The sequence below is a fragment of the Podarcis liolepis genome, assembly GCF_965112155.1.
Source record: "Podarcis liolepis genome assembly, chromosome: 6".
Classification (NCBI taxonomy): Eukaryota; Metazoa; Chordata; class Lepidosauria; order Squamata; family Lacertidae; genus Podarcis; species Podarcis liolepis.
Window position 1 is genome coordinate 55,571,563 of NC_139559.1, and position 13,650 is coordinate 55,585,212.

At 41.4% G+C, this 13,650-nt stretch overlaps 1 long non-coding RNA gene across 4 annotated transcripts in view; it reads right to left on the minus strand.

Moving 5' to 3' along the window:
- LOC310709731 overlaps positions 1 to 13,650 on the minus strand; it is a 93,942-nt gene that overhangs the window by 12,449 nt on the left and 67,843 nt on the right. The window contains exon 3 of one of the 4 annotated variants that reach the window (XR_014527647.1): positions 9,971 to 10,047. The exons of the other annotated variants lie outside the window; for them this stretch is intronic. This is a non-coding gene — a long non-coding RNA (uncharacterized lncRNA). The remainder of the gene's footprint in view (positions 1 to 9,970; positions 10,048 to 13,650) is intronic. 4 annotated transcript variants of the gene reach the window in all.

Below are 13,650 nucleotides of genomic sequence, written 5' to 3' on the forward strand. Positions count from 1 at the left end.
CTTAGCATCAAAACCTTATGACACCCTTCAGTTGGTTTAATCACAATGGTGTGGCATGAACATTGCCATTCAAGTATCAAGCATGTCGGAAGAGTGCGGTTAGTTCAAAGGTTAGAGAGTTCCAGTATATATTCAAGCGGACATGATAAAACAACCAAATGACTGATTCTAAAGGTATGGTCAAAGCAACAGCTGCTAGTGTGGGGTACTAGGACATACACTGTTATGCTTCAAATTTCGTAAGGAATTGCTGTTACTGAAATTTCCCTCCCTTTTTGTAAGCCACCCCAAGGTCTTATTACAATCAAGTGAAATCAAAATAGGATACACAAGTCAATAAGAACCTGATATTGTGCATTGACAATGAAGTTCATTGTCCTCAAACTGATGGAGATAACAAAAGTTGTCTTCAAACTGGTGGAGCATTGGCTCCTTCAAGTTGTTACCCGATGCCAGACGTAGCTTCCTGAGGGTGGAGCGGTGATGTAGGGCCAGTATGCTAACCTCCAAGCAGGTGGGTCCTTGTTGCCTGCTGAAAGGGAGAGGTGGTGGGGAGGTTGTCTCAGTGCAAGGAGTGTCTGATTGCCTCTGCTGCCACATTTGCACCACGGTGGCCTCTCTGCGTTGCCTCATGTCTCCCTGCTCTCCTGGTAAGCAACTCACCTGCCAGGAAGTTAGCATAGTGGTTCCACCTCATCCAGCAAGCTGCTGCTGCTTAAATACTTTTATGCTTAAAGAAGTATCAGAAGACAATTGAAATACAAAAAAAGAAGAGCTTGTTGTGCTGTGAACACACTGCCAGCTTTGCCTCAAGCATCTGTGCTGCTATCAGAGGTCAGAATCACTAGGCACCTACCAAGGCCCAGTCCACAGCAGGGCAGCCAACTTCTAACTCCTGGACTGCTGCCCCTGATGCTGCTGCCAGTTCGTCAGCCTTTCTCTGAGGGAGGGAGCAACAGTGACATCAAGGAGAAGCAGCTTCTACTTGCCTTGCCCTTTGAATGCTGGTGCAAATTGGGCCCTTTGGGAGAGGACAAGCAAATAAGCAGTTGTCACTGTGACAAACAAGAAAGGGACCTACTGAGGACATGTTGACAAAGGACTCCCCCAAACCTGCCTAGAGTATCAGCCAATCAAATTCTATGTCATTTTTGCCCCACTTTCTCTCATGCACACCCATCTCCTACTGCTGTCCACCTCCTCATCCAACTGGGAAATAAACCAATTAGGTGACAAAGATGGGAGCAGTGCAGCCTTCTGCAGTCAGAGGCATTCAGCTGACGGGTGCCCTGCTACCCAGACGGAGGGTGATACCAGTAGCAGCAACTGGGTAAAAGAGTGAGTGAGGAGTGCCAATGGCAAGTTTGTTTGATTCTCTGGGTTGCTAGAGATGGATATTAATGCTAAAGAGAGATCTCACAGCGTGTTTACAGCACTGTGAGCTTCCTTTTTATATGACAAATGTTTTCCACCTTAAACCTAGAAGATTCATACTGAACCATATTGTCTGATGCATGGACCTTGAATCTTGAAATATATTGGAAATGCATTCTATTGGGGGGGGGCACTATGCTTCCCTGACTCTGAGAATTAATATTATGGAACAGTTCATTTGCTTAACCCATCCAGTCTTTTTTTCCTTAATTAATTGTTCACGGTAATCCTTTGTCCACCAGCATAGTATATGTTGCCAGGAGCACACTATAATGTTGAGCTACTGATGGCAGCAGGAGGATCCTGCCTCTTATCCACAGCTGCATCATAATTCTTTATGATACACAATTAATCTTCTGCATAATTGGCTCAAAGCTGGTTGTCCCATGTAAAACCCATCCAGCCAGTCTCTGAATTTCTGGTGTCCCGAAATGTTCACAAACATTTTAACTGCTAAGGGGAAAGTTTCCATCATAGAACATCAGCAAGCAGAACAGATTCTATGAAGGAAGGAATTTCCAGTTCCTTTGGAAATTATGAAGCAAACAATGTATATCAGTTTGGCTGGCAAAACTGGACGCAGAAGACTGGCAATTCATTGTAGGGGAAAATGTGGGGACACAGGCAGGATGCAGAAAGGTGTGGAAACACATCCCTGGAAAGCTTGGAGGAAGGTACCTGAGGAGCAAGGGCCCAGATCACATGATAGGTCAATGAAATGGGACAAACATAGACATTTGAATTTTGAAGCAGGACCCAAATGGGAGAATCAAGGGAGAAGGAAGGAAGAAATAGTGAGGAGGAGGCAGGGAATTGTAGGAAGGATGAGTTGTTGAAAATGTTGTGTAGGAGGAACAATTCCACACAGTGTTTAGAAACGGGGATAGATGTGCTTTTTGACTGAAGCAGAGCAGATAAATCACACAGATTTATAGGTCTGGAACACTGGGGAGAAAAGAGACCAAAGGAAGGATGAATTTGGTTCCTTGATTTGAAATGACTAGTCAAATAATCTGGTTGCAGAATTGAGTATATGTATGGTGATTTGCTCACTGGAAGGACAGATCGTGAAGCTGAGGCTTCAAAACTTTGGCCACCTCATGAGAAGACTCCTTGGAAAAGACCCTGATGTTGGGAAAGATTGAGGGCACAAGGAGAAGGGGACGACAGAGGACGAGATGGTTGGACAGCGTTCTCGAAGCTACAAACATGAGTTTGACCAAACTGCGGGAGGCAGTGGAAGACAGAAGTGCCTGGCGTGCTCTGGTCCATGGGGTCATGAAGAGTCGGACACAACTAAACAACAACAATGGTGATTTACTTTTTAAAGGGCAAAATTTTCAGAGTATTGAAGGAAAGAGCTCTAAATTTTTGAGCTCCATCTGTAACCTAGACTGGATCTAGACACATCAAAGAAGCATTCCAGTTAAACGCGTTGCAAACTTTGTATGAGAAATCGGGTTAGCAAAAACAGAGCTCCACAGCACCATCTGGTGTCACAGTGTTAGAATGCATAAACAAGGCAAATAAAACACTTTTTCTTTACCAATGTAGCTGAGTCCCTAGAATGCATATTAATCTGGAGTTTATGAACTAGCAAAGTTCTAAAAGGCATTTGTGTCAGCATAACACATATAGATACCAGGCTGCCAGCTTACTTGGGAATCTGAAGAAACCATTGGCTGTGAAAAGCACTTGTTACTGATCTTTAACTTAGTAAGATTTAAAAGTGTCTAAATATACAGCTAGTTGCTGAGTTATTAATAGTGGGACTTTCACATTCATTACTGCTATTCCTCACTTTTTGGAGTGTCTAATTAAAGGAGTGATAGAGGAATTGTCATTTGCTGTTAAAACACTGCTGGCTGAGAGGTGTGAAAGTAAAGACTCTTTTCAAACATTTGAAACCCTAATGGATTATGTCTATCAGAAATCTCAAATGCAAATGGAATTACCACTAGTCTTCAGTCATGGCAAACAAAATTAGACTGAATGGAAATTAGGCACTGCAGAATCTACATAGGAATTTTCTCAGAAATGCCACAAAATATATCAATCTAAAAAGCCAAAGCAGCATTTTTCTGGGAAACAGATGCTTTTCTCCGACTTCAGCTAATTTTAAAATATGGAGAGGTTGTTTTTAATTTCAGAGATGGATTCAGACCTTCCAGTTTCAATGTGTACTTGGCAAAAAAAAAAAAAAACCGAGATTTTTTTTAAAAAATCTCTACTGGGATTCTGTACAACTGTGCATTGCAGAAAGGATGCGGGTCATTGCTCCCTGCTGATTTTATCTTCCCCACAATGAACATGCAGAATCAGCAAGCTCCTGCCTTCCTTGTGCATGTTTATGCATTGGTCAGGACCAGGTGTCATAGCTGCATGTACACATACCGGAAGCCAGGAGATGGGGGAGTTGTGGAGGGCTTCTTTGTTTTGTTTTTTAATGTGGCTGAGTGCAGGAGAGAGCCTGCTGATTCTGTATGTTCACTGCTGTGGAGGGGTGGGGGGGAATCAATATGAGAGCTGAGAACGGGTGCAATGGTGTACTGCAAAGTGTAACGTTAAGCTGTTTCTGGATGGAAACAGAGCTGATTTATTCTTAATGACTTCACTTTGCTGACCATCAGGTTTTTGTTTCATTATTCAAAGGCAAACACTGAGCAAGCATTTTCTGAAAGTGCCAAGCACTCTAGAGCAGGAACAAGCAAGCACACTGTGTGTCCTTCGGATGTTTGGTTTATTTATTACACACAATTTGAGGGAACTGTTTGCTCTTGAAATGCATCCGGAGAAGAGCTTTTTTAACAGGCCTTTCCCCACCAAGTTTTGTGCAACTGCTCTTTTTTCTTATAGGCATTTCAGATTTACACAATATCTATGGCGAGATGCAAAGAGCTTATTTTAGGCCCAAAAAAAGCTTGTGTTTCTAAAACTTTCTCTCTCTCTCTCTCTCTCTCTCTCTCTCTCTCTCTCTCTCTCTCTCTCACACACACACACACACACACACACACACACACACAAACCACGTGTGTCAATTACTTGTAAAATTCTCCTAAGTTTCAACAGCAAACTAACTTGCAGCATGAGGCTCCATGATTCAAGATACTCAAATCCAAAGTGCCCTCACATGGGATTCAGGCTCTCATCTCTTAGTATAAGGTGCTATGCATCGACATCTACCCACCTGTTTCTCAGCCTTTCAGAAATATGTGTTCCGTCAGGCCAACCTAACCAGATTTGGAGGCGCCCCCCCCCCACTTTTCTGCCCCACTGCTGCAGGCAGAAATAGCCCAAGGCTTTTTGCTGCCTGAAGTGAAGGACAGAGTCAGTACCTTCTGCCACCGCCACATTCTACATATAGAAGGCAACCGGATGGGCAGCTGGATCATATTTCAACATGTGCAGCAGGACAGTGCCCTCCCCAACACCTGAAGGCAGCAAGATAGCTGCAGCTTCAGTGGTGCAGAGCAGGCCCCATGGCACACACAGCTCTCTATCTTCCCAACACTTGCTTTCCTTACTGCTTCACCTGACACCTGCTTGCTGCCTACTCAAACACGTTGTGTGAGCAGAGTGGAACATGCACACACAAGTCGTGTGGCCAGAACTGGCAGGCTCTGCCTGCTCACTCGGTCAGGATTTAGGAGCCTTTCAAAGAATTTAGCACACTGGGAGAAGGCAACATGGTAAGGCAGCCCACAAGCCAAGTCCAGCAACAAGCATCACTGCCTCTGGGGCACTGGCTCAGGACCACAGGATTGGCCCAGGGAAGGCATTCCGGAGGACAAGGTCATAATTTGTCCACTTATTCATAAAATTGTTTTATTTTTAAATTACATCGAAAGCACTGCCAGCTAATATAGTTTCCCGAAAGGTGACACTTGCAGCTGAGATACACTCTACCTTCCATTTCCACAAACCCCAAAATTCACCCAGTTATATAGAACATTGAAGACAATGGCAAAGATTTATGTACGACACAGCTTTTCTGTAATTCAAACTCAGATTTCCCAACTGGATTAATTTACGGTGCTGCTATTAGTGTCACTTTTAACTAAGTATGAGCAGAGCAGGATCTTGGGTAATTGAAACTGCACGAGGAAGTTTTATAACTTTGAAAGTGAGATGACACTTTCCTATTATAATATATTTCTGGATGTAGCTTGTGCCCATTAAGATTGATTATGCTAAAATTGCTCCATCAAAATCTGCACAAGTCCTTTTGGAGGCAGCACTAGACAGATACTGAATAAAGAATTGTTTTCAAGGAATTATAGATTTGGAAGGGACCAAAAGACAGAGCTTAGAGCAACCCTCCACCACCAATCAAGCAGAATAACTATTTGTAGATAATCTAACATCTACAAATGCTAAGAGTTCTCCTTGCAAAGTTTAGGAATCCATTAGAGAGATGAGGAGCTCACATGTTGGCAATTCCTGCCAACTATGAGCCCAATCATAAATATATTTACATATGTTATAAACACATGCATGCTTCACACATTGAGCAAAAACTTAAGACTGCCCAGAAATGTCCCTTAGATCAGAATACAGCTGTGAGGTTACAAACTGAGACCAGGAGCATGAAGCATTTGAACCCAGGGCTTAAATAACAGTGCTGGTTGTCTGTCAATATAAAGGGGATGTGTAAGTCAGACAATGCAGGTGTTGAGCCAATATTGTAGTTATATCATTAGATGTTGTGCAGAAACAACAGCAACAACTAACCCCGTGTGGTTTCTTTGAGATGTCACTACTGCTCCTTTATAATTATGAAGCAGCACCCAATTAGGTCAGGCCTTCAATAAACGTAACATTTCTTAAATACACCATATGTACATCTGCTTCCTAACAAAAACATGACCACCAAGTGGCTTGCAATCATAAAACCACACATGTAATCACATATGTAAAAAGACAAGATCATTCACAGACACAGTTTATACTCTAGATACCCTATCCGGATTGATTAGTAGGCAAAGTTAAAGTTCCAAAGTGCACATTGAGCAGTGTCAATGTTAAGGTTCATAATTTTTATTTCAGTTACAACTATGTTTTGCCCTGTTAACATTTGATTTGACCAGCTCTACAAAAATGAGCTGTGCAGACATTTTGGAGTTTAACTGGGGAGATCTGTGTTCAAATTCCTGCCTGGCCATAACGCTCTCTGGAGGTTAACTGGGGCCGATCTCCATATCTCAGCCTAACAAGTCTGTTGTAAAGATAAATGGGGGAAAACAGTCTATGCTACCATGGATGCTTTGAGGAAAGGAAGAGATAAAAATATAACAAATCTATAAATGCATTCCCTGTTTACCAAGCAAGCTTTCATACAGCCTATATTAAGCCACAGCATACAGAAATTTTAAACTGGGTCTGACTTTGGTGTATTTCCTTGCCTGAAGTAAAGCCTTCCACCAGATAGTTTTGGCCAGGTTGAGAAACTACAACTCCCATCAGCCCCAGTCAGCATGACTAATGGCCAAATGTGATGGGAACTATAGTACATTGGAGAACCAAAGATTTCCCACGCTTGGAGTAGGTCCTTGGGGTATGCAAAGATCAAGCACTAACTGCAATGCCAACATCCCTTCCCTCCCACCTGTTTTTATTTCATTTCACTTCCACTGGGAAATGCTGTCACCTTAGAAATAAAAGTTCCCCTCTCTATTTCTGCAAAAAAAACTCCAATGTGAGCAGAGCAGCTCTCTTGCATTGTTCTCCACATGACTCCCTGTTTTAGTCAGTTATGGCTGTATATACTCTCATTTTCTCTGATTCTGGAAGCTGTTATGTATTTAGGTGGAAAATCTGTCAGCCCATGCTCCTAATAAGAAACGTACACATAGACATGAGCAGGACAGTGGGTGAAAACACTGACCATTAAAATGTAGTTAAAATGTTAGTTAATCTGATCTACAGAGCTCTGCAAAATGATTTTGTATGATTTCCCCCCAGCTTAACATTGTAGCATTAATATTTCATTGCCTAGAATTCACCATGATTGTAGTCCTGTTACTGTCTTGCTCAATTTATTGCTTGGGAAAGTTATTTTTAATCTCTTGCAGGAACTAAAAATGCACACTTAGGAAAAGCCCTCCCATTTGGAACTGGCTTGATACATTTCTGATTAAAGCCATGTGAAGATGGATCCTGAAGCACTGTTTATTGGAACAAAATTATACAGTAATTTTCTGCTGCAGCTGAAACTCTATGCATGACGATATTAGATCACACAATTAGTTTTAATAGACGGCATGGCTGGGGGGTGAGAAATATGCCACGGATGGCGGGTATGATGTGTAGATCCACACTAAGTGAGCTTGCTTGAGGCAACTTGCTGACATGGTTACATTGGGTGGTGTCATGGACTGGCCGGACAGAAGAATGGTGGGAGGCACCAGCTGGGGAATGCTGAAGAGAAGAAGACTCAAGAGCCTAGGGACTGGTGGTAGGATGACAATGAGTTTTAGAGGGAATGACCACTCCCCACATCAAATGGGGGGGGGCTTTTGCGTGGTCGCGCACAGCCCCCCGGATCCCAGTGCGGCTCCCAGTAGTTTGGGTTGGCTTCACCCTCCCCAGGCTGGATATCTGGAGGTCTCCGCCTACCTCAGCCAATCGCCCAATCCCACCTGGGGAGGCGTTGCCAGAGGATTGGCCAGGTAAGGAGAGGGACCACCCTGCCCACACAACAGAAGGTGAATCTTTCCAGAGGCAACAGGGTTTAGTGAGCAGGGAGAATCTGTGGCAGAGAACTCCAGAATCAGAAGTGGAAGCAGAAGAGAATGGAGGCCATGAAGCAGAGATGAGTCAAGCTAGTGAAGAAGCAAGGGTGTCTCCCCTTCCTGCTGCAACAAGCTCCCCACCCCTCTGGTCTCCCAGGACCAGGAAAGGTATGAAGTGGGAAGAGCAAAGGCAGACACGATGATGTAGTCTCAGATTGCGTTGGGAAAAACCCATTAGAGGAGGAGATTTAGGCAGCTGTAGGAAGGCAGTCTTCACAACTTGCTTCACAGGGGTAAGACCTCTTGAAGAAGAGTTGCTGTGTTCATTAGGCCTGGCACTCCCAAGCAGATCTTGTTTCTTCTAATAAAGAGTTAACTTCACTTACTCCCTATGATTTATTGCTAGTTCACTCCTGGCAGGTGGCCAGATGCTGTTTGTCTCCAACTCCCATCTAGCTAACATGGCCAGTGGCCAGGGATGGTGGTGTGTGCGGTCCAACATCTGAGGACCAACAGTTGGGGCAGACTGGTCTAAAGGATTTATCTTATTATGGGAAATTAGCAAAGGACTAGAAGACAGGCACTCCTGGGTTTTATCATGTTTTCTGTTTTGTGGTGGTCCACCATGCCACCACTAAATGAGAGTTCAAATCACATGTCAGTCAACACCAAAGATCATCCTGTCACAATCATGCTCTCCTTTTTTTATTTCTGGCAATCATAAACTGTACATGATTGCTACGCTCTTCTTGTGTGTGTCTCTCTGCCTTTGACAACTGCAGAATAAGGAGATGGGGATAAGCTTTCCTCATATAAGGGGGGAAAGGTGGAAACCCTAATTGCAGCACGCACTCGCACGGCAATTGTTAACCAACATGTATGTTGGAGCTGCATACAGCTGAGGGGGCAGGGGGCAATTACTTGAGATGCAATCGAGGCCAGGTGCACCAAACGGAGTTAATCACTGAACTCAGGTAGATATTTGAATCCTAAATTGGTAGAATGCCAAAATATCATCAATCAATGCTACAACACTGGCAAAATACCATGATTAACCTTGGAATATGAAAATCCTTTAATTGACATACATGAAAAGAATTTGAAAGAAAGGATCAGCCTCCTTGCACACTTTAATTGCTTAGATTGTGTGAACAAAAGATGGCTAATGATGATTAAATCACATTCAAGGGTATACTAATCCAAGATAAGCAGTCTTGACAACATGCACCCAAGATAGCTCATTTGATAGGCCATTGGTAGTAACTTCTATGATTTTTGCATATTTTTAACCAACTAATTCACCTAATCCACTCTGTTAATAATGGATTCCTGGGGGGAGGAGCCATGTTGGCTCTCTGGAGAGTTTACACAATAGAGTTTTTTCCTATATTGAGAAAGGGGAAGAGTGAATGGATTGCAAATCTTTGTGCTATTTATTGTTCTGCCAATATGTATCACAGCAATATTGTAATATATGCAGGCACACTTATGGATTTTATTTATGTTCAAAGAAGTCAGTTACTTGCACTCGCTGAGACTCGATAGTCTCATTTTACCATTGGGTCTGCTGAAAACCTCTGGAGAATTAAAATTCTCATTAAGTCCACGGGAAAGCAGAATTTAATCAAATGCATTCTAAAGCTCACTGTTAAAAAATATGCAACTATAAATTGAATTTCTGTTAGTAGCTGGCACAGCTCTTCAGCAACAGCTAAAGTCTTTTTTTATTTATTATACTATGAATGCAAAACAGATAAAATTAAATCCTACATCATCAGTAGCTCCAATCTCGATACATTACTTACTAGTGAAACTTTTCTGCAGTACCTACAAAAAAACACCATCATGTGTCATCTTTCCAAGCCTTAAGGAACATCCTAATCTGAAATTGAAAGATAAATATTGCAGTTATGAGTCTTTCTGTCATGACTCAAATAATTTTAAAATTGCTGAGATGTATTCCTCTAACAATGGTAAAATGGGTCTAATGCAGGATAAAATGGCAGTTTTAGTCTCAGTAATTTTGATAGCAGCTTGTAATTTTCATGTACTTGTTACATTTCTCAGATCGGCAAAGATTACAAGAGAACACTTTCCCATAAGGGAAAAAATATCCCATTTTACTGCTCATATTCTTTACACACAGTATACTTCAGCTTTGAGAACGATGAGGACTTTTCTGAGTGTGGTGTTTGATGCTATAAATATAACATTGGACCATTTGGCACTGGAACAGATTGCATGAAATTAAGATGTTATTAGGAGCCACCTAGCCAGTTCTAAACCAACCTGAACTGGGATTTTTTTGTTTACATTGGTAGTTTCTTAAAAAATCAGCCTTAGCACTATTTACAATTTGTACGTAACTTAATTAAGCTCTGCAAATGAGTACTGTATTGGAAAGTGACAATTCTGTTCTCCCAATTAATAGTGCTTACTGCATTCCTTTGTACCAAGAGTTGCATTCTCCTCAGGATTCTGCATGGTAAATATCACAATGATTCCTGTTTTGTCTCTCGCAGAGGTTATTTCAACTTTAACAGGGGAACAAAAAGACGTGCAATACTTTTTTGCTTATTGTGAATGGGAAACCTGCAATTGGTGCACTTCTACCTGTCACACCACTGTTAATAGCAGAAGAGCTTTGGAGAAGTGGGCTACTTCATATTAACCCTGATGGAACAATTGTCATTCCCAGGCCTAGTTACTTGTGCAGTGATCCGAAGCAAAATTCCCAAGAAGTAGTAAGTGCCACTTGGTGGCCACTCCCTTCCAAGCACATCTGTTCAGGGTTTAGGTCCACCACCCAACCCAAGGCCGAAATCATACAGCTCCTGGGGAAATATTTTGCTTCCTTTCCCAAAGAATGGCACTTTTTCAAATAACTAGGTGCCTTAAGCCTTGTTCAGATGTTTTCCCTTGTAAACAGCAGGAAAAGAACTCAAGGAGGTGCCAAAGTATGTAGAAATACAGTGTAAAACCATTTCTCACACACGTTCAAGAACCGGGCTTACAACCAGGTAAACAGGTATAGGATTGCAGCCCAAGATTCTAAGCACTATAGCAATAGCCAACAGGCTGGAAAAGCATATTCACGTGTGGAGTTCACTCAGAAGCCCCTGTTTTCAATCTATTAGTGTTATAGTTCATTTCTTTTTCATATTAGCAAATCACCAGCTTACAAACTATTTAAAATTCAAAGTGGAGGAAGCTTAAATATACAACTGAAGTTTTTCGCTGCTTTGCATAAAACTTTGGAGACACTGAGAAAAGGCTATCCATGACCCTAATATATAAAGAGGATTATTAATGTCCCACATTTTTGGTTCCCTGCTATTAATTTAAGACCAGATCGCTAGATTTGGTGCCCCAGTTAACAGGACCATGTTACTGAGATAATAGTGAATTATTTTTATCCTCCCTTTCCCTCCCCCCCCCTTTTTATTTAAACTCTCTGAATGTGAAGCAATGGGGATAAACCCAACCATGCTGTCCTTACGGAGAGAATGAAACCATCACATAACAACTCCTGCACATAGTTTTCTGTCAAATCTGTCCCTTGTTGCCATTGTAATAAATAGTCATCGGCAGTGCAGTCCAGTAAACATTGCTCCCAAGTAACCTGAATAGAAATCGGGTAGAGAGATAGGTATACGTGTGTGTGTGTGTGTGTGTGTGTGTGTGTGTGTGTGTGTAGATGTGCAGACCTTCCATGTGTCCCTATTTTCCAGAAGCCATCCTGATTTCTGATTTGATCCTGGAATGTCCTGCTTTTCCTTAGGATGTCCCTAATTTCATCGAGAAATATTGGAGGGTATGGAGTTATGCGACCCTTGAGCCAAGGAGATAAATAACTATACAACCTTTAGTAGACATCTGAAGGCAGCCCTGTACAGGGAAGCTTTTAGTCCTTAATGTTTTATTATGTTTTTTTATATGCTGGAAGCTGCCCAGAGTGGCTGGAGCAAGCCAGTTAGAAGGGCGGGGTGGCGGTGTTATTGAATAGAATGTCCCCATTTTCATCAGGAAAATGTTGGGTGGGTATAGGCGAGTGCTGCAGAACATTATTTGCTTTTTATATTGCATCCTTGGTAATCTGTGTGGCCTCCTATGGTACATGTAACAAACTGTGCTGTAGACAGTTACACTTCTTAGAAAGTTTATTTCCCATTTTGTGAAATATTTTATTATTCTTTGTAAACAAATGTTAAATTTACTAAATCACAGCCCTTTATTGGAGAAATCTGGTAGTGTCAAAATTCTCTACTAAACAGAAAATAAGGACTAACTCACATATTTAATTCTAAGACTTATAGTGTATAGAGATGTCTGCTCAGAAGTAAGCCCCACAGAGTTCTGTTTGAGCTTACTCCTGGATGTGTATAGGATTGCAGTCTTATTTCTTTTGTCATCCTGGATCCAATGTGGAAGCAATGGTTTGAATATCCCAGCATGGTCATGCAACACTGATTTATTGCAATGCTAGACACAATATTTTTGAAGTGTTTGTAGCGGTGCACTATTAAGGGTTGGACTCATGATGAAACATTCAGACAATTGCATTACTACCTCACCTTTAAATTCTGAGTTGACATACAGAGTCACTTTAATTGCCAAATGGAAAACACGGCTCAAAAATGGTTATATGAATGGCTCTCATTGTTACAGAGACACTTTGTGTGCTGATTCAGGTGATGTTTTCAAGAATGTAGTGAAACATTTTGCTTGCATTATGTTCTATCAGGACAGAAACCCATTTTAAAAAGCAAACAACACAACGCAGAAACTCTGAACTGTTGTCTGCCCACCTAATGAAGGAAACAAGTCTTTCCCACATGTAATTAGAATTAAAATGTCTGTGCCAACTTTAACAGTCTAGCCATTGCAGCTCGTCCTACCCCATCTTTCCTGTTTTAATGCTTTAAGAAATACATTTTAATCCCTAGAAATACATTTTAATCCCTAGCAATCAGAATATATGTCAAGAGAAGATATCATTGACCAGAATTCACACCTTAAGGAAATGTACTCTATGTTGGACTGAAGAGAGCATCCCCATTGTTCAACATAAATTATCATTCATGCATAGTATTTATTTTTAATTTAAAATCTAAAACAGTGAATAATTAAGTACCACAGAGAATACTAATATGCTGAACAAAGTGGTGCTAAATGGGACTTCTTCTGCAAGCTTTGGGTGAGCCTCTTCCTATTACTATAAAAAGAGATTCTACCGGGTATTTGCATAGTACATTGGGTAAGCGGCATTAACACAAAATGAAGTGATTTTTATTTATTAATAGTTTTCCCTTCAAATCCAATAAGTTTCCTGAATTTGTGAAACATTAAAATGCAAAATGCACAAAACAAAAACAATATTAATGAAAACTTTGAATTATTAAAATGTACGGCCACTAATTATTGATCTGATGCTGTTCTATATAAAGGCAACATGCTTGGCTGCACAGAAATATTTGAAGATCAT